Source organism: Arvicanthis niloticus, chromosome 20 (genome assembly GCF_011762505.2).
Source record: "Arvicanthis niloticus isolate mArvNil1 chromosome 20, mArvNil1.pat.X, whole genome shotgun sequence".
In the NCBI taxonomy this organism is placed as follows: Eukaryota; Metazoa; Chordata; class Mammalia; order Rodentia; family Muridae; genus Arvicanthis; species Arvicanthis niloticus.
Genome location: NC_047677.1, coordinates 35,709,020 through 35,730,539, shown reverse-complemented (window position 1 = coordinate 35,730,539; position 21,520 = coordinate 35,709,020). Strand labels below are relative to the sequence as shown.

The following is a 21,520-nucleotide window of genomic DNA, read 5'->3' as shown; positions in this document are numbered from 1 at the left end:
CTCAGACTGCATCTTCCCACCCCTAAGCAGTGTCTTGGCACTTCCCTGAAGCCCAGCGGTCCCGTAGTCTATGTTCAATATGTATGATTACAATGCAAGCATTGTGAAAAACTTGGTTATCCAATGACTATTTACTGAGTATACAAGGATGTTTTGAATCATCTGCTGAGGGAACAGTACTAGAAAAGAGGAATGAAACCTTTGACAATATGAGCCCCTAATCCTAACTGTACCATAGCCTTAGACCTAACCTTAACCTTAATCTTAACCTACCACATATAAGGTGGAAGGCAAAACTAGGCACATTTATACATGCTTTGGGGTAGAGGTCACCCTACCTTAGTCTTCTGAGAGATGTGCCCTATCATGCTAGGAATAGACAATATTATATTTATTTATAAATAAAGGGTGTAGGAGGAATCACGTAAGGATCTGTAAGGAGTAATCAGATAATCATCCCCAACTTGCTGGTTTGTTTGGGACGGAGGAGAATTTTCTGTTACGTGTAAAATTCTATCAATGGGTGGAAACTTACTCTGTTAATCAAAAGACTGACTTTGAATTTGAGGCTGGGTCTAAGTGAAGGGTCAATGGCAGGGTGTGCCAAGCCCTTGTTATGTGCCAGGCGCAGCTCCCGTGAACCACACGGTTGTATGGCCGTTTCTCACATTGGCCCAGTGAGGTTGTTGCTATTTTAGCTCATCAGATACCTGGAAACTGCTTTGCTAAAGAGCACTTCACGTTGGCCCATGGATGAGCCTGGCGTCTGATGTCTGTCTCACTCCCCTGACTCTACCTAGGCATGCTCATTATTTAAGGGGTGTTGGTGTGTCTGACCCCTGTCTCATCCACTTCCAGTGGAAGTGTAGAGAGAGGCCACCATCCTCAACCTGGAGGTAACTTGGATTCCAAGACCAGCAGAGGCCTTACAGAAGTAGGCACATTCAGATAGGGTAACTGTTAGCATCCGAGCCTACAGCCTCCAAATCCATGATGATGTCACCCATAGATACAAGGACATGCTCTGTTGCCATGGAAACTGCCATACATTCCCAGCATCCACCTGCCTAAGGGCAACTGTGTGGTGTATGTGATTGCATCATGGCCCAAATAAAAGGCAAAGCCTCTACCCCAACCTTCGCTCCTTTTCTTCTTCTTCCCCTGCCTCTGCCTCTGCCTCTTTCTCTGCCTCTGCTTCTGCTTCATTGTCCCTCTTCATTCTTTTCTCTTCCCCCATTTTCCCCCAGTAAATCTCCCTCTCCCATGAGGCTGTGCTGGCCTGGTGTGACCTGTCTGGCAAAGAGCAACAGTTACCATCCATGACGATGAGGCTGTACCCTGCTGCAGGAGGCATGGTCTTGCAGGGGTAAGACTGATGATCTACAGTGATAACCCTCACAGTAACTTTAAGCTACTTCTCAGCACTAGAACTGAGACAATGAGGAACTAGCGCATACTTTGACCAAGTCATCATTGTACATACCTGTGCCAGGTGCCAGTTCTTCCTCTGTTAAGGTCTCCTGTATGTCCAAACATGACCACACTGGTTAAATCTCTTTTCTTTCTTTCTCATCATTGCTTGTCTCCTCATTTGATTGGGATAGATGGCTAAGATGAACATGTCAGGGTTTCAGGAGGTCAAGTTTTGCCCCAAAATCCATTTGCAGCCATGTGGAAGTATAGGCTTGGGAGTTTCCAGCAACTTAACCCAGAATAACAAGGGGCTGAAACAGTTAAACAGGTTTCTCCTATCATGAGTAAATTCTCTAAGTAATACCATAATGCCTTGGGAACACATGCCTACCGCCAAGCGTAGGGTTTAAACATGTGTCCCCAAACTCTACGCCTCATCTTTCCTTAACAGCAGCGTAGGTTACACCAGTGGTTCTCAACCTACTTAATGCTGAGACCCTTTAATTTAGTTCCTCGTGTTATGGTGAAACCCACCCCCCCACTATAAAATTATTTTGTTGCTATTTCTTGTTTGTAATTTTGCTACAGCTACGAATCATAATGAAAATAGCTGATATGCAGGAGATCTGATATGAGACCCCTGTGTAAGGAGTGTTGATTCACCCCCCAAAGGGGTCGCGACCCACAGGTGGAGAACTGCCAAGTTACACAACCATCATATGACTCTGCTTGAAAGCAGAGAACTGCCTACTCTGCAAGAATCTAGGAGAGCTGATGAAAGCAAGACTTCTACAATCTAGTCCTAATATTCAAGACTCAAAGAATTTCAGCTGTTCTCTCTGGGGAGCTTTAAGATCAGCTAATTTTGTTGTTGTTGTTTCGATAATTCAGATGTGCAGCTAAATGAGAGATTGCAAATACATAGGTACTTAGCCATCTGTAGGAAGTATATTATAAAGAAATACGACTTTTAGAACTTATTGCACAAAGTCACTATGGTGCTTTCAGTAAGAATGTCCACTATAGGTTCATATGCATACATGCTTATGCCCTGGTTGGTGAACAGTTTGGGAAGGATTAGGAGGTGTGGCTTGGGTAGAGGAGGTGTGCCCTGGGTGAGGAGGTGTGGCCTGCTTGGAGGGGGTGTGGCCTAAGCGGAGTAGGTGTGACCTTGTTGGAGGAAGTGCTACTGGAAGCGGGCTTTGCGGTTTCAGATGCTCAGGCCAGGCCCAGTGTCTGCTCTCGGTCTGCTTTGTGTGGATTAGGATATAAAGCTCTCAGCTACTGCTCTATCACCTGCCTGCATGCCCTCATGCTCCCTGCCAGGATGATCATGGACTAAACCTCTGAAACTGTAAGCAGGCCTCCACATAAACGCTTTTTTGGTCATGGTGCCTCTTCACAGCAACAGAACAGAAACTAAGACACCCACAAAGACATAATTGTGACGAAGATGGTTGATGCTTGGCGTACTTCATACTTCTTTTATTTTAACCAAGATGCTTTTTAACCAATATCAAATATTTTAACCAAGATGCTTTCTTGGTTAAAATATTTGGGAAAGAAGAAAGACACCTATAGATGTCATTTAATCTTATATAGTTAGCCACTAGTTAGGTGCTTTTATTCCCCTTTGTGAAAATGAGGATTCTGAGACCTAGAAACGTTTTCCAAGCCACAATATACTGGCTACTTAGCAAAACTGGGAATTTTTTTTGCCTCTAAAATTCCAAAATTAATTTTGAATTGTTTTCAGAATTATCTGCACGGTTCTCCCAAGGTCCCACTGACCAGTGGCCATTTTCCTTCCAGGGTAGGCATGTTTTAGATACAGGTAAAGTCAAGACTGAGCATATAACCACATTTTACGATGTTACTTCTGTTATCTGTCCTCATTAAAAACACGACCTCCTATGGGACGGAGGTGGGCTCAGAAGACTTGGGATTCAAGAAGCTCCCAAAGTCACAAGGCTGACGAGGTTCCCGCCGAAGGTCATACAGGTGGAAGTCAGCTGCTGGGAGGAGGAGGCTCTTCTGTGGAGCTGCCTATAAGATGCGCACAGAGCTTCAGGGATACAGCTTTCCTGAATTGGAGCCCATGATGATGTGGGCTTATAGACTGGGGATACCTTTAAATCATCCATCCTCCTTGCGCCACGGTTCTTAATCCTCCTGACACTGCTGCCCTTTAGCACAGCTCCTCATGATGTGGTGACCCCCAACTCTAAAATTATTCCGTTGCTACTCACAACTGTGATTTTGCTGCTGCTATGAACCGTAACGTAAATATCTCATATGAGATCCCAGAGGACTCGTGACCCACAGGTTGAGAACCATTGCCCTTGCAAGTGATTTCCTCATTCTTTTGACTGTCATCACTCATTTTTGGGAGCAATTCGCAATAAACTCATCTCTTCTCTAAACTGGGGTATCAATGGAATCGCTGTTTCCATTTGTCATTAGTGCCCCCTTTATGATGAACTGAAACTTGTTCGCATCTTGTCGTGAGAAGTGTCACAGCTGTATTTCAAACACACAGAGAGAAGGACAAACAACCTTTGCTTCATGCTTCCTTTTCCTAGTCACTTCTTTCTGAAGGTGGCCATGAGTGAGAGGTGGGTTATATGACTTTCACTGGACATAAGAGGAAGCCCACTGAGCCAATGGGCTTATCTAAGATGATAGAGCCAGTTAGCAACACATCTGGGATGTGAATGGTAAGATACTGGTTACTATATGAGACAAACGCTATAATTACTAAAGTCAGGGAGAAGATTGGATGGAAGTGGAACATTGGTTATATTGTTGCTGTATTGGTTATATTGATGCTATGTTGGAGAGAATCCCGTCTTCAAAGAGGAAAGGCATGACTTGGAATCAACCAATAGCAGGACTGTGTTCTAGGTGAGCCACTGGGGTCTGCGGAGTGGGAGCTTGGCTTTGCAGGCATGGTAAACAGTGGAGGAAGATAGCAGAAGCAGATGAGGTCCCATTAGGCTGGGGTTCAGGGACGTTCAAACCTCTGACAGCTGGGTTGTCAGGAGAATGAGAAAGCCCGGGGCGGGGCTGGGATGTGGGTGAAGGTTGAGCTGCAGAGGGTTGAGACAGAGACTTTGAAACGGGCTGGAGAAAAGAGAAAATGCAGTAAGGGATCTGCTTCCACGGTCTTAAGAGAGAAAAGCACTCTGGGTTAATAATAAAATGTAGAGTTAAAATTACCCTCCCAGGAGTCACTTAGAGCCTCAGAAGAGGTCATGGTAACCTTAGCTACCCCAGGGGAAGCCAGTGTATTCATCTCACTTGCTTCGTTGTAGAATTATCTGCAGCTAACCTATAATTTCTTTTTGAGAGCCATAATAACTTCCGTGGATGTATTTGTGGCCACTGTGGAGTGAACAGACCTACCTTTAACCCCATCCATCACCAATAACTGGCAGAGAGAAAGTCATTCACAAATGTCTGTGTGCTTAATTTTAGCTACTGGATATAGCTTCACCAAGCAGAAGACACGTAGGGTTCTTCCCCTAGTTAAACAGCAAATATGTGAGTGATAAATCATGAACTCCTCCAAACACATATATGGAAATACGTGTATTGTACCTTCAGCGGGGGATGATTCTCAGGAAGGGAACTTCAATAACACTGCCAACCTGGTTCGCGCAGCTATAAAAAGTAGCGGCAATTTCATGGAGGCGCTGAATATGTTATAAAATGTCGGCGCATAATTAATTCAAAATGCTCCGTCGTTAAATCATGTAATGATGCTTTGTGAGCATACATAAGCTTAATTGGGAGTAATGTAACTAAGGAGATTGGGATCTGGAGTGCTGTAAATAAAACAACTCCTTCGGTGTGAATTTAAAGCAGCCGGACAATTTTGTGAGGGTCCGAGACTTGCTGAGAGTGGGGGCGGAGTGAGGGGCGGGGCGAGGGGCGGGTAGGGTTAGGCTCCCTGTCTTAAGTGAAGAGGATAGAAAGACTATAGACTTTAACTGGAAGGGCCAGGAGAGCTATAGGAATTCTCTAGTATAAGAGGAGAACTTGGACATTGGTGAACTCCACAGCCAGTCAGTGCCTCTCAGTTTGAGGCAGAGATGTGTAGTCACAGAACCTCGGTGGACCTTCCATTCCACTATGGTGAGCCCTGTACTTTTAAGTCTAATGCTTGCATTCTGAAATGTTTTCCCATTAGTAAAAAAGGACAGACTAAAACCTGTCCGTTTTGTTTGTTTGAATTTTGAATAATAGAAGAAAAAAATCAATGCAACAACGACAACTAAACATTTTTCGAAGTGCTTGGTACAGGCCTGGCATGGAGGGGGTGGGCACTCAATAAGTGCTCTTGGTTTTCCTCCCGTGTCCCCCGGCACACAGTCTCCTCCATTATAACAACAATGGTGGCTGTTGCAGTGACTAAAATGTTCCGTTGAGATGTCTTCTGAAGGGGGCGGTCCACAGTCCTAGACAGACACTGAGGTGACAAGCAGGGTTGAAATCACTCTCAAGACCCAGTGGAGATCATGACGACACAGAAAACTGGTGAAGATTCCACCGTTCCAATAGTGCTGGCCTTCCCTCAGTGGGATCCCAGAGCTGAAGGCGGAAATCCAGCTTGGCATCTGGTCTGTCATTTCTCAGCCTTCAATATCTGGTGACAGCCTCTTTCCCCTCCCCAGTTAGTCATAGTCTCAGGTGCACGGTGAATGTCAGGCAGTCACTTATCATCCCTTAGCCATGGCACTTGAGACAGCCTCGTTGGTGTTCTTGGTAGAAGGGTGTAACCCATTGCCTGTTCGGAGCCATCCTTTGAACAACAGAAAGGGGACTATTCTTCCTCACCTTTGTCCCCTCCCTCAGTGGTTCTGAGAGCTTGAAGGAGAGAGTTATGTTTCTTTCTCTCTAGTGTGACTCTTGGCTCTGAAATGACCCTTTACAGTTTACATGTGAGTGACCCTTTACAGTTCATTTTCCCTTTTTGTTCTGTGGAACAAGTTCTCATGATGCAACTCAGGCAAACTTTGAACTCTTGATCCTTCTACTTCAGCCTCCTGAGTGCTGGGATTACAGCTGTGAACCAGCATGATCTGGTTACTACATGCTTATGAGTACACTTCTTTCTGATGGTGGCTGTCTTTGTTAGGGTTGCATTGCTGTGAAGAGACACCATGACCAAGGCAACTCTTATAAGGACAACATTTAACTGGGGCTGGCTTACAGGTACAAAGGTTGAGTCTATTATCATCAAGGCAGGAGCATGGCAGCATCCAGGCAGGCATGGTGCAGCAGGAGCTGAGAGTTCCACATCTTCATCTGAAGGCTGCTAGGAGAAGACTGGCTTCCAGGCAGCTAGGATGAGGGTCTTAAAGCTCATGCCCACAGTTACACACTTCCTCCAACAAGGCCACATCTACTCCAACAAAGTCACACCTCCTAATAGTGCCACTCCCTAGGCCAAGCATATACAAACGACTACAGTGGCCACGGGCAAGAGCTGGGTTATATGCTATGACCCTCACTGGACATAAGAGGAAGCCCATTGGAGGTAATAAGCCCACTTAAGATGATAGAGCCAGTTTACACACATCTGGGTTGTGGATGGTAAGATACTGGTTACTATTGGAGACAAACGCTATAATCACTTAGGTCACAGAGAAGATTGGACAGTGATGGAACACTGATGCTCTATTGGAGAGACTCAGGTTTTCAAAGAGCAAAGGCATGACTTGGAATCAACCAATAGCAGGACTGTGTTCTAGGTGAGCCTCTGTGGGCTGTGGAGTGGGAACTTGGCTTTGGGGGTGTGGCAAGCAATGGAGGAAACTAGCAGAAACAGACACAGTGGAAAACACCAGATGTGGATAGATCATTGTGCCACGCTGCAGAGCACAGACAATGAATAGAATGGAATGCTGTGTCCTCCCAAGGAAGGGTCTGAGGGTGAGGGTAAGCACAGTGCATTGCTGTTTTGATAACTGAGCTCTATTTTACAATGGCATATCCACAATTTTATCTAAAAGTATTTTAGACTATATTTATATTTTCAGCTTGTCAAATATGTTCAGTATCTGAATTTTCTCATCTTAGGGGGGAAAAAGCAAAGCAGAGCAAATAAAAGATTTAAGATGGAACAGAAAAAATATATAGTATTCTTAAACTGGAATACACTGATAACCTCCTCTTCCCTTATGGCCGCTTATGCTGCTGTGTATGTAGCTGGAGGCGGGGCTAGTCTTTTGTAGACAGTAAGAATATAGAACACACACTTAATGAGAAAATCTGCATGTGCACAAATATGCACATATTTAATATGCAGTAAGTTCTACATATCTAAATCTCAATGAAATCAAGTCTCATAGGCGAAGAAAAGATCATTTCAAATGACAAAAAACTGAAAAAACAATGTTATAACTAGGGACCTAGGCTGCAACAATACGTCTGAAAGACTTGCATAAGGCCTTCTTGAGAGATCAGTGAAGGATACACACCCACTCAGACAGTGGAAGATGCATACCTTGCTTCTGGATCAGTCATCAGGAACACAGCATCTCTCTCGAGCTGATGTGAATAATTACCATAGTTACAATCAAAATAGCCTCAGGGATTTTAGAACTAGACATGTTGATGTTAGTTCATATGGAAACACTGGAAAGCAACAACAGGGTCTAATATGGAAGAGAAATGAGTGAAGGTTAATTGCAGAAGAATAAGAAGGCAGAAATAAAAATGATGGGGTCCTTACTCATTGGTCCACAGACAAATTAATAGGTTGAAATATAGTCTAGAGGTAAATACACATACACACATTCACACACACACACACACACACACACACACACACACACACACACCACGGTGTTGAAAGAGAATGATTTTGCTTATCAGTATAGCAAATTGGTCAGTAAACTTTTAAAAAATATGTATGTGTACATATCTGTGGATATAAAAAAGAGAAAAAGCATTAGAAGAAAACATTGTATATGTGTGTATGTGTGTGGTGTGTGTATGTGTGTATGGAGTGTGTATGATGTGTGTGTATGTGTGTATGGTGTGTGTGTGATGTGTGTGTATACCTGTGTATTGTGTGTGTGTGATGTGTATGTATATATGTGTATGTGTGTGATGGTGTGTGTGTGATGTGTGTATGTATGTGTGTATGGTGTGTGTGTGTATATGTGTGTATTGTGTGTGTGATGTATATGTATGTGTGTATGTGTGTGATGGTGTGTGTGTATGGTGTGTGTGTGATGTGTGTATATTTATGTATATGAATGTATGTGTGTGTACAAAGAAATAAAGGTTTTGTTAGGTGTCACTCAAAGTCTAAAACTCTCAATAAGCTAAGACAAAAATACACTTACTAAAATAGATGTTCTAATCGGCAAGAAAAGTCACAAATAGTTTAATGGGCATCTAAGAAAAAATAGTCGCTTTCTATATCACAGAAAGACTTTTCTAATTTATAAAATTTTAACTTAAAAGTTGGAAAGTTTATGAAAAAATAGTTGCTAGCCAAACATAGAATTCTTTTTTTTTTTTTTTTTTTTTTTTTTTTAGAAAAAAGAAATGCCTGCCCATGTTAAGTATTATGCTACTGTCTAGATGTGGTACAGTTGACACACCCATCCATCACACTGAAGGACATCCTGCTTTCTGAGGAATTACTTTCTTCAAAGTCTCTCTGGACCACCTTGGGTAAGTTTGGATGCAGACATGCATTTTTCCTAACCCCAGAATCCCTAAGATGAATACTTAATGAAGATGATAAGATGAATACCCTACTACAACAGTAGGATCATGAAGAACTTGCCATTTCAGAAACCAGGGGATAAAATGAGGAGCAGTAAAGCTCTTGGGAAGAGAATTTTCGAAACCCTAAGGAAATATGTCTTTTACATATTAGAAATCCAATTTCTAAGATTCCGACCTGTGATGAGGTTAGCACATCCCATACGAGAATAGGATATGTGAGCTCATATGGCTGCAACATGGCCATTGCCATGGTGAACAGTATTCAATATGGAGAAGCTAATTAACCTAGATGCATGGGTGGGGTGAGATCTGTGCAGCTATTAAAGTTCAAGAGAACTAGTTTTAAATATTAGCCATCCTGGCCACAGCACAGCCCCAAGGTCTCTTTCCATTTTGGCAAAGTCCCAGAAAGCTGACCAGAGGATGAGAGGGACAGTGAGTCACCATTGGCTTCTCTTCCTCTGCTTAAATCCACTGTGACACAGACTAATTCATTACAAGTATAAATTATTGATTTTATATTGGCAGATTGAAAAAGACTATGGCCACCCTTTTATGATATCCTCAAGAATGAACAGGAAAGGACAGAAAAGGGAGTTGGTCAAAAAGGTATGTGATAGCCAGCCAGCCAGCGTGCTTTAAAATCTCCGAGGAGGCAAACGCAAAGCCCCTGGTTGATACAGTTTGTGCGCATGGCTCTGTATCTCTGTATCTGTATACTGTGACAGGAAGCCAGAATGAGAGACATGAACAAGACTCCAGACATCAGGTTTGGATTGCTGGATAGCCCAGGCTGCCTCTGGATGTCAGTGCAGTGGGAGAGAGAGGGAGAGTCAAGACTAGGAGCCCTTTCCAGAGCTTCTCAACATCATTGGAGAACCTATGGCCAGCAGCTGGTAGCATTCCTGTGCAGAAAAGGGGTGGAGCCCTGTGAACCCAGAGCTGTACAGACGTATCTTTGGATTGTGCCATGGAATAGCTATGGATTTGGCCAGATACAAAAACTGTATTTTGGTTAAAAAAAAAAAAAAGTAGCAGGTATATGTGTATGTCTGTGGGCATGTGCGCACACACGCATGAGGGTGTCATGTGTGTGTGCTTTTGCTTGTGCGGTTCTTTCTTCTAACTCAGTAGTATAGATCTTAAGTATAAACTTTGTAGATGACAATATGACTACTGTGCCCCAAGGTAAAGGGCTTGATGTGCCTGGGTTATACCAAGGATTGTCAGCCCTTATCTGGGCAGACACCTGGGTTCCTATAACTTCACAGCTGCTAGTTTCTTCTCTATAGGATGGCTTTGCCCTAAGCGGCCTGGGACACAACAGGCATTGGTATTTGCTAACGACTCTTTGCCCTTTCCCAGGCCTGAAAATAAAGGGTTATGTTCCTCACATCTCCTCCTTTTCATTCTCTATAAAACTCGTGTTGGGAGAGACTCTGTCTAGGTAGCCCAGAGAAATTGGCCTGGAAGTTGCTATGCATCCCAGGCTGGCCTTGAACTCTTGGTCCTCTTGCCTCAGCTGCCCTAGTGGTCAGTATTCAACATCTGTTACACATCTGAGTCACTAGGCCCATCTCAGGAGCTAGAGTCAAATTGGGTTTTCTAAATTTGAATCCTAGGTCAGCCTTGGCTCACTCAATCTCTCTCTCTCTCTCGCTCTCTCTCTCTCTCTCTCCATGTGTGTGTGCATGTGCACATATGCATATGTGTTCTTGTGTATATCTATTTCTATCATCTATCAACCTGTCTACTTATCTCTCTATCTATCTATCATCGGTCTGTCTATCTACTTGTCTGTCTATCTGACAGTGTGTCTATCTGGCAGTGTGTCTCAGAACATAGCTCAGCTTGGCCTCCAGTCTCAATGCCCGCGGTATTAGGACTAAGGCATGTACTACACACCCGGCTCTCTTACTGATGCTGTTTGTCTCCTTTCCAGATGCTTAGACACATTAAGTGGGACTTCTTGTGTTCGATTTCTCTCTGCTCACCCTCAGAGCCACTCAAGTATTCCACTTGGTGGAGAATAAGAGAGAGACTTCAACACACACACACACACACACACACACACACACACACACACACACACACACACAAAGCACAGATATCTCAGAGCTAGGAAAGATGTCAATGAGAAAGTGAAGAGAAAGGGAAAGGCTGAGTTATTCACTCTAGCATCTTAAGCCTAGCACCTGTACGTCTGCAGTTTACACACTTATGAGTTATTTTATTTTCTTTCACACTGATGTTGGGAAGCCCCAATCTATTGGTAATATGATTGATTACAAGAGAATCAATACTGGAGTAGAGGGAGACTTGTAGCAAACAGTGAAGGGTCAGAGGGCTCATTTTCAAGGAGACTTGGATCAAAACACGGAGTCTTTGCAGGTTTCTTGGGCCTTGAAACAACCACACAAAACAGAAGACTTCAGATTAAAAAAAAAAAAATCAAACCCCAATCAATCATCTGGACTTTTTAATGGCAACTCCAGCTGGTTTGGATACTCAGAGTTATCCAAACTCTGAGTATATGACACTGGCCACTGGATTTAGGGTCCAACTTAATCCCAGATGACCTTATACCAACTTGGTGACATCTGAAAAGATACTCTTTATAAATAAGGCCATGGGTACCAAGGAGTCAGACTTAACGGACATTTCCACAGGTCATAACTCAAGCAACTGCAGATGGGTGGTACAAAGCAACTTCCTTTTATATGTGGCTACTGTACCCATGAGACTAGAACAGCCACACTTTTCAGATGTAGATATTTTTCCCCAGGCTTTTATTTGCAGAACTATAAATTATTCTTTCCAGAGTCAGACTTGCAGCTTGTAAAAATATAACCTGGAAAGGAAGGGATGGTGACATCCCAATACCTTCTCCCTCTCTCCACAGTGCTAGGCAGTAATTTACACTGACCATACGAGATGTCCCAGGAGTAAAGTGCCAGTTTGGAAAGAAAGAAAGAAAGAAAGAAAGAAAGAAAGAAAGAAAGAAAGAAAGAAAGAAAGAAAGAAAGAAAGAAAGAAAGAAAAGAAAAGAAAGAAAGAAGTAATAGACAAACAAACAAACAACAACAAAAACCATGTGAAGACAGTCCCTCATTTTAGAACTCAGGACAATAAGTGGCTCCATGTGGCCTCTCCCTCATTTGTTTTCTCCTTATTAAAATGCCAATGTGAGGAAAAAACGATGATAGATAAGTAGCTAAGCAGCTTCTTGTGAATGTCATGAGGATTTAGGGGGTCTTTTTTGTTTTTATTGAGAATATTAATATATATATATATATATATATATATATATATATATATATATATAATTTTTTTTTCCTAAGTCAACCCCATTGGAAACAAATGAAACAACAAAGAAGCCTTTTTTTCCCCTTTCTGGCCAGTGCTGAGACAGAGTCCCTGGCGCCTGTGTGCCTCTCCCTTGGGGATTGTAGGCATTATGCATTCTAAGCAGACAAGTCTCCTTCCAAGCTGCCAATGAGGAAAGCATCCAAAAGCAGGCCTGCTGGGAATCTAGGCTGAACATCAGAGTTAAGGAGGTTGAGAACAGCAGTATAGATGAGAGAGAGAGAGAGAGAGAGAGAGAGAGAGAGAGAGAGAGAGAGAGAGAGAGACCCAGGGAGGAGAGACAAGGGAGAGAAGACAGAAAGGAGAGAGGAGAGAAAGGGGGAAGAGAGACAGAGATAGGGAGGAGAAAGAGGGGAGAGAGAGACATGGAGACAGAGAGTGAGAGACAGGGAGGAGAGAGAGACATGGAGACACAGAAAGACAGAGAGAGATACAGAGGTGGGGGTTGGTAGCTGTAGTGGTCAGTCAGAAGGGAGGGTGACATTTCTGTACTGGATCAAGGTAGGTTTGCAGGTCCCGCACGGCTGTGTAAGGAGCAGTGTGGCACAGTTCCTGCCCCTGGAGCATCGCCAGGCTGTTGATCCCCATGTGTGCTGATGGCTGCTGTTGGCCTGAAGCTGATCTGCCGTCTCTTCTATTTTCCTTTCAATCCCTCTTTCTGACGAGTACACTTCCCCCATTCCTCAGAGCTAATCACTCCATAACAAATGAAAAGATGTGGTTTTCAGGAAGGAGGAATGGAGATGGTTGTGTGGCCGTGGAGGACGAGGAACAGGCCTTCTGCTTGGCCTTTGGGGTCACGGGAAAGGATCTAGACACCATAACCATAGGGTCATAAAAGCCTACGTGGTTTTGTAGAAATAGTTCACTGCAACTTGGCCTTGAACTTGGAATTATATGAGGAGATACATGTACTCTCTGATCCAATGACTGCTGAGTTAATCAGCCAGGGTAAACTTGGAGACCTCAAGAATAGAGAGTTAAAGTGGTGCCAAGAAGAAAAGACATAGATAGGAGACAAAATATAAAATACAAGCAAATAATAGATGGGTTTATTTTATAGGAGAGAGTCTTGCATGTGCTCTAGAAATAAGCAATATTGGAAGGAGGGCACATGAGGCTATGGAATGGCTAAGATGAGGAAACAAAGACTAGAGAATTAAGAGATGACGTGCAAGCATATAAGTTAGTATTCTGTTCTTCTAGCTACTTGAAGGATTGGAGAGGACAATGCCCAGAGAGATATTAGAGAGAGCTAGCTGCTTTACTTGCATAAATTTTAAAACTTTGTAAGGAGTCATTTTAACCCTAGTAGTCTGGTCCCCTTTCTGTTCTTCCACAAAAACAGTTACCAAAGACTGCTGTCTGCTGTACCAGGAAAACGCAAGAGCTGTGCCCAGCTGCTCACGAGAATTTTGTTTTGTTTTGCGTTTTTTTGTTTTGTTTTGTTTTTTCAAGACAGGGTTTCTCTGTGTAGCCCTGGCTGTTTTGGAACTCACTCTGTAGACCAGGCTGGTCTTGAACTCACAGAGATCTGACTGCCCCTGCCTCTGAAGTGCTGGGATTAAAGGTGTACATTACCACTGTTTGACAAACTTCATACAATTCGTACATCCTTCACTTTCTTGTGAGGAGTCAAGGCTTAAGATGCTCGCAGGTGGTGATGTATTTGGTGGCATACGTGGCGGCTGACCTAAGTCCATGGCCTCTGCTGTGGTAGTCACTGCACTGTCTCCTCTGTCACTGTCTCCTCTGTCACTGTCTCCTCCTCCTCTTGCTCTACTGACCAGCTTCATATTAGCAGGGTCCCTTCAGGCTTCAAGAAATCAAGAGAACTTTCTCCCTTTTAAAGGCTGAGATGTGCTATCTGAAGAAGGCATTTATCTGGCTACCTGCAAGCTTGGCATTTTATGTTAGCTTGCTTTTGGCGCCCTGTAAAATATCAATGAAAAAAAATGGCTTGCCACAGGAGCCTGCGATCTTAATTTGGACAGAGAAGGCTTGAATTGGAATCTCTGCTTTCCAAGTCATATCTGAACATTCTGAGGAAAGCTATATAATATCGATGCCTATTTTCTTCATCTCTAATGCCACGGTCATGTATTTGGCACACAGCATGATTCTAACGGTTGGACGGTAGATATGTCTATGTTGGGCACATGGGAGCAAATTACATGTTTATCTCTCAGGCAGGTCATTACTTGAAAGTTTTCACAAGGTTCCTTTATATTCTCTACTCTTTGCTTCAGCACCCAATGAAGTAGACAAGGATCATGATGACAAGACTAATATTAGAACCCAGGCCTTTTGACTTCCCAGTAGTGCATCTGGGGTTTTTCTACATAAATCCAGAGGAACAACATAACGTCATAGAACGCTCATCCGCTTAATGGCTTTAGACTTCAGCATATTAGGTTGAAATTCTCAGAGGGCATGAAAGAACTCACCATTTGAATAAAACATTCAACTGTCCTCTCTCATTTGGTAAATAAATTCCTCTGCTCCAGGTATCTGGCTGTGTCTCACAACTGTGCAACTCGAGACGCTCATCTTGGAAGTCGAACACAGAGAGTTTTCCCCGACGCAAATCCCAGGAGCCCAGCTGAAAGATCTATGTAGCATCACTCGAAATGCCTGCTGTCAGGCCCCTGGGGCGGTTGGCACGGTGACTGACTTACTGCCAGCTCATCTGTGTCAACATACAGGCTTTCCTGACTCCCGTGACAGACTTGTTTTCTGCAGTAACAAGCATTTGGAGAAATGCCGTGGAGGAGAGAGCTGGTCCTTTGCTTCTACGCGAGAGGTTCAGTGATGCGCTCCCCAGGCATGGACTGCTGACCTGCACAGTTGTCTTTACAGGAAATGGTTATTCTGTCTACTGCCACACAAAGCATCCAAGAATCAAACTGTTGGGTTTGAGGCTCTCCGGATGAGCAAAAGTATTCCAGAGAAAGAACTCATCTGCATGAATTCATATGAGCACAAGTACAGTAATTAATATGCCTATGGAATGTGCAGATTTCAGAATATGTAGTTAAATAAAAGTGGATGCTTATTTTTCCACTAATTAACTTATTTATTCACTTTACATCCCAATCACATTCCCCCCCCCCCCCCGGAAGTCCCTACTCCTCTTCCTTGCTCTCTGAGAAGGGCAAGGTCCCCACTAGATCCCAACTTACCCCGGCACATCAAGTCACTGCAGGGCTAGACTCATTCTCTCCCACTGAGGCCAGTCAAGGTGACCCAGTTAGGGGAATAGGATCCACAGGCAGGCAACAGAGTGAGAGACAGGAGATTTATTAAGTTATCCCACCATGATGTTTGAAAACAAACAAATAAACAAATAAACACAAAAGCAAAATCCCCAAACAAACAACAAACAAGCCATCCAAAGCCCAGCAGAGCTTAGGTTTCTGAAGAGATTTTTTATCTTCGAGGCCATCCAGGCAAAAATCTGCCCATCAACATTTGTTGTTCTCTTTTAAATGCCTCTAAATCTGCACTGAAAGAGCTGAAATTATTTCAAAGATGCTAATTTGAGCCTCAGACAGCTGTGGCGGTTATAAATATGAACACAATGGCAGACGACTTGACAATAGCCTCTACTTTCCATCAGTGCCTTCGTACTAAATGTCCCTTTTGTTCACAGGGCATAAAAACCACAGTCAGATGACCGACTTGGGAGATGAGGCTGCAGACTGACCAGCATCTGGGCACTGAGCACTTTTGTTTAAAAGGGAGAGTCATTTGGTTTTAATAGGGAAAGACCCTACTCGAGACTACAAATCTTTACATCTTATTAATCTTTCCACAGTACAGCTGAAACTCCAGAGGAGGAAACTTATTCCTATAAAATTACATGTCTATTTACTCTAGATAAATTAATACATAGAGGCATCATGGGCTATCGAGAACCAATAAGTAACTTCATGACTTAAGTGACATATCATTTAGAGGTGAACACATTGAGTTAGGTTGGTTTTTATAGCCCACTTATCTCTGTAACTTTGTATTTACAATGAAATGCTACATGAATGATAAAGTTAACCAAAACAACCTTAGAAATCAACTAGGAAGTTTCTGGTTACATTCTCTTTTCTGAGTCTTTGCTGAATTTGCTCTGTCTGGTTTGTGGTTTCTTTCTTTCTCTTCCTCTTTCTGTTTTCTCGTCCTCTTCCTCCTCCTTCTTCTTCTTCTTCCTCTTCTTCCTCCTCTCCTCCTCCTTCTCCTCTTCCTCCTTTTTGTCTCTCTCTCTGCTCCTCTTCTTCCCTCCCCTTCTCCCTCCCCCTTCTTTAAACAGAGTGCCATTTTGAACTCTGTTTTATAAAATCACAGAGAGTGATGAAGACATCCTGGGGGCAACTCAACTCTGAATATGCCTCGGCTGCTGTAATATTTAAATAAAAGTAAGCAATCAAAAACTAAAATATGTTCAACTTAATGCTTCTGACCTGGGCTTCTCTCTGCCTCATCTACTTCCATAACTAAAGTTGACCATGTGACTGATAAGCCAGAAAACATTTACCTTACTCAAGCTCTGATGGAAGCTCCACGTGACTACCACAGGATGAGCTCCAAAAGACTAGAGACTAGTCCTGTGGTTCTCACTCTGAATCTTGCACCTGGCCTGGGGTCAGCTACATGGATAAATAAATGACCCTAATATTTATTTATATTAGCATATTATGACCATATAAGGCCATTTATTCATATTCATACATATTAGCATAGTAGCACATGCTAATATGTAGTGCAGGTATACTCCTGTATTCTCAATTTCGCAGATAAAAATATTTTAAATGACGCCCAGTGTTATCTAGCTAGGGAGGAACATTTATTATTCTTGACTGTGTAATTGCAAATTACCTAGACTCTTTGTAAATCCAGTTGCCATCACACGTCTTTAAATCTCACGAGATGAAGGACTAACAACCATAGTGAGGATCTTCCTTCCCAAACCTATGTTCTTAGCTCCTGCAGATCTGTTGCCTGATTTTTATAAAAGCAGGAACTTTCTGTTGTGGTTCCCTAGTCTTGAGAAAATGCTGAAGTAGGGTGGATTTGAACTCAACTCTGCAACTCAGCTCAGTGACCTGGTGTGAGGTGTACAACTTTATGCACCCAAGTTTTCTTTTCTCAGCTGGATAAAGCAGATATAATTCTCCAATCGCTTCATACATATTAGCTACTAGTGATTATATGATCTTCATATGTCTTTTTAATACTACAGTACAGACAGGAGCTTAGATCTTTCATCTTACTAGAGAACTACAAAATGTAGTCCATCTGCCAAATCCAACCCACCGCCCACTTTTAAATGACACTTATTTGAGGACATCCGCATTTCCTTACATATACATCATTTGGCAGCTCCTGGTATGCTTCAGTGTGAGCACTACAGAGCTACGGTTGCTAGTCCGCCATCTTGTGCTCATGAAATCCAGGGAGAAATGGCTTATGTCCTCCCAGGCTGGAGTATCGGGATCTCGGCTGTCTAACATGAACTCATTCCCTCGTGGTGTGTCCACATATGAGACAGAATTCTGGATGAAATGAGTTCTGTGGGGCGTATGCTTTTCCTCCTACCATTTAAATGTTCACCCGGGTTCTGTTTATATACCTTTGAATAGCTTATAAAAATAATTTACATAGAATTCTGCAGAGACTAGTTGAGACGATGTAGCAATGCCTGGTTAAAGCCGTGCTAACCTGCACTCCAGACCCTAGTATTTATCTTCTCCTTCTATCACCTCTAGGGATGCATCTGAGACCACAGGCAAACATCTCACTGAGGAGGAGGCGGGGCTACAGACCACTTAGAAGATTGGCATATCGGGCCCTCCCATGGTGCTTTGGATGGATGGATCCATCACTGAACTGCTGTGCTGGAATGCTGGCCAAGTGTGGCTGGTGATAAAGTAGAAGCCATAGACAGGCATACCTGTTTGTTGGTTTGTTTGTTTCTCAGAGAAATAAAACAGTATGTATCTACTACTTCCCTGACACAATTGAGGTGGGTCGATTCATTTCTAATGCCACAATTAATTCTCACTTAATAAGTATGTGAACAGTCTTATTATTCTCATCGGGATCTGTTTCTCTCCTCTAATGTCTCCTTTGTGTGTTATTCTAATAGCTGATTGTATCTTCCTATAAAATACTCTCCAGGGAGGTAAAGACACAGCCTGCCTCTTTTCGTTTGCTTCTCTCAGCAAGCAGGTATATAGGAAGCAGGTTACTCAGTGCAGTGAACGACAAACCAACAGCCATCTTTATTCCCCACTGATGAGTGACACCAGTAAGTCACAAGCTGTGAACAACTAGGATGTGGTAGGAAATGAGAAGGGCCAGCCTCTTCTAAAACAACCAAAGGAATAGAGTGAGCTTCTGAAACTGTAATCTAAATATCTAGACATTTAGGATGGGGGGGGGGGGACTTAAACAAATGTCAATCAGCGAGTTTGGTCTTTAGGAAGTACCAGATGTTCCATCCAGAGATGAGACTTCACGACCAACTTGGGGAGAGTTATGACTATGTTTAAGAGACTCTTCTTGGTTCCTACCAGAACCAGGGCAATTCATTTTCTGCTTCCCCACTCCCCCAGTACCCTTGGTCTTATTTAAACACTGACTGTTCTACTGTAGAGACATGCATAAAAACAGTTTTAAAGAATCTGCTTGACTTTAGCACCCCCTTGACTTTTGCATAAATTTATTCAAGCACCTACTCTGAGTACATGCAGGTGTCAGGTGCTGAGAACAGTGAAAGGATTGCTTTAGTCTCTGCATGGACTTCTAAGGGAGGGGGTAAGAACCAGACTGTGTGAACACACACACACACACACACACACACACACACACACACACACACACACACACACAACTGCATGTATCAGTTAAGCACCGAGCCAGGCAGACACATTAATACTTGCCAAGCCCAAAGCTGTAGACAATCAATCCTCCAGATATTTATAGCAGTGAAAGGTCAGGGGAGCAGAGTCACTAGTTCTCAAACTAATGTGCAACTGGAGAGCTCTGTGGAACACAGACACGAGGTGAGATCCAGGAGCCTGTATTTGTTGTAGGCTTCAGGTCCACTTGAGCCACTTAGGAACTTGCGCATTTGTTCACAACTGACTTTTTTTTTTCACTCGCCATGCATGGTACTATAAGCCATGCATGGTACTAAAAGTTTAAAATCCAGGCTTGCCTTTGAGAAAAAGAATTGCTGGGAAGGCAAGAGATTCTAACACAGGCTAATAGTTGGTAGACATAGCTCCAGGGTTCCATCTAAACACAGATCTAAGATACAAAGTGAATCATGACGGAGTCTCGTATCTGTGATAAGAGAGAGGGTGGAGAGATGATCGGGAAGAATTTGAAGCCTTGGGGTGTTCTATATAATAGAGGTGTTTTCACATGTTCTATGATATTAATAAAGTGGACTCTGGGGTATGGGGGTTAGAGGGGAGGAAGGAGGAAATGTGTGCTGGTCAGGGACCAGGTTATGGAGGGTCTAGTATATCAACTCAAGACCTTGGCATGCTCCTCCTACAAGCTAATGACTTGTAGAAGGAAATCTATACCTAGCTCCAATGGCTCCGTGTCCTTGGTCTTGACTTTTCACACTATAAATGACCACACCAACCCATCTATGGGACATAAGCTCTAGATTGTATCTCACATGATGGATACTTGTCCCTTTCCTTTACCCAGACCACGTGATCCATGCCACAGCTCCTCCAGTGTTCCATTTGTAGTGTTTGGAAGAGGTCAGCAATGTTCAATGAAACAAAACAGATTTGTTGGCGGCAGAGCACTTGGCGGGTTAGGAGAAGTTCTTCAAGTGCTTGAATCTGCTTGTTTATTTAAAAGCAAATGTACAATAAGGTCTGTCTTAGTTTCTCTTACTGTGGTGAAACACCATGACCAAGCAACCTGAAGAGGAAAGGGTTTATTTTTACTTAAATATCCCAAGTCACAGACCATTGACAGAAGCCAAGGCAGGAACTCAAACAGGGCAGGAACCTAGAGACAAGGGCTGAATCAGAGGCCGTGGAGGAGAACTGTTTACTGGTGTGTTCCATATGTTTATTTATCCTGCTTTCTCATAGAACCGAGCACCACCAGCCCGGGGGTGGTACCCTCCATCATGGGCCGGGCCATTTCCCCTCACTTATTAATAAAATGCCCTACAGGCTTGCCTACAGCTCAACCTTACGGAAGTATTTTCACAATCAAGGTTTTCTCTCCTCTCAGATGACTCTAGCTACTGCCAAGTTGACATAAAGCCCAAATGTGATATTAAATATTTAAATGTGATTTAAATATTTTTTTTGTTGATGAAATAAGAAGTTTTCCACAATAGATATACTGTGTGTGCATGCTATTTAAAGTCCGCTACTTTTCGTATAAGTATCGAGGCACATTGAAAGACAGGCCGTATGATTAGCAGCTGCTTTCTATCCTACAGCTCTGTGATCACACACAGCGCAATTTAAAGGCTATATGGGAAAATACGAAAACGTCCGCCAATCTGAGGCTGGGCCACATTGGTATCCCTTCCTCCCAGCTTCCCCAGATACCCATCCTAACAGGCGATAGCTATGGATGCTTTGAACATTCTATTTCTTGCGTACTTACTGAGAAACATCCCCAGAGTTCTGTATGCACAGAATATTGGGCTTTGAGCATAGCATGGAGTCCGAAGGTCAATAACCTTACAAGGTCACTGTGAGGACCTAGAAGCTCACTGGGTTCACCTAGTAATTCCTGCGGGAACATGCAGCACGTTATCTTCCTTCCGTACTTCTGTGACCAAATACCTGACAAGAGGCAATCACAGAGAAGAAGTTCATTTTTGGCTTATGGTTTGAATGGATGCCATTCACTATGGTGGGGAAAGCATGGCACGTATGGCTCAGTAAACCTTCACATCCCCGCGGAACAGGAAGAAGAGATTGAACCGGAAGTTGGGGGTCTGGGCTGT

The 21,520-nt window shown here is 43.2% G+C and overlaps 1 long non-coding RNA gene across 2 annotated transcripts in view; it reads right to left on the bottom strand.

The window, feature by feature from the left end:
* LOC143435173 (uncharacterized) overlaps window positions 1–15,340 on the bottom strand; it is a 31,187-nt gene extending 15,847 nt beyond the window's left edge. For both annotated transcript variants that reach the window (XR_013105232.1, XR_013105234.1), the window contains exon 1: window positions 14,976–15,340. This is a non-coding gene — a long non-coding RNA (uncharacterized LOC143435173). The remainder of the gene's footprint in view (window positions 1–14,975) is intronic.
* Window positions 15,341–21,520: the final 6,180 nt, after the last annotated feature.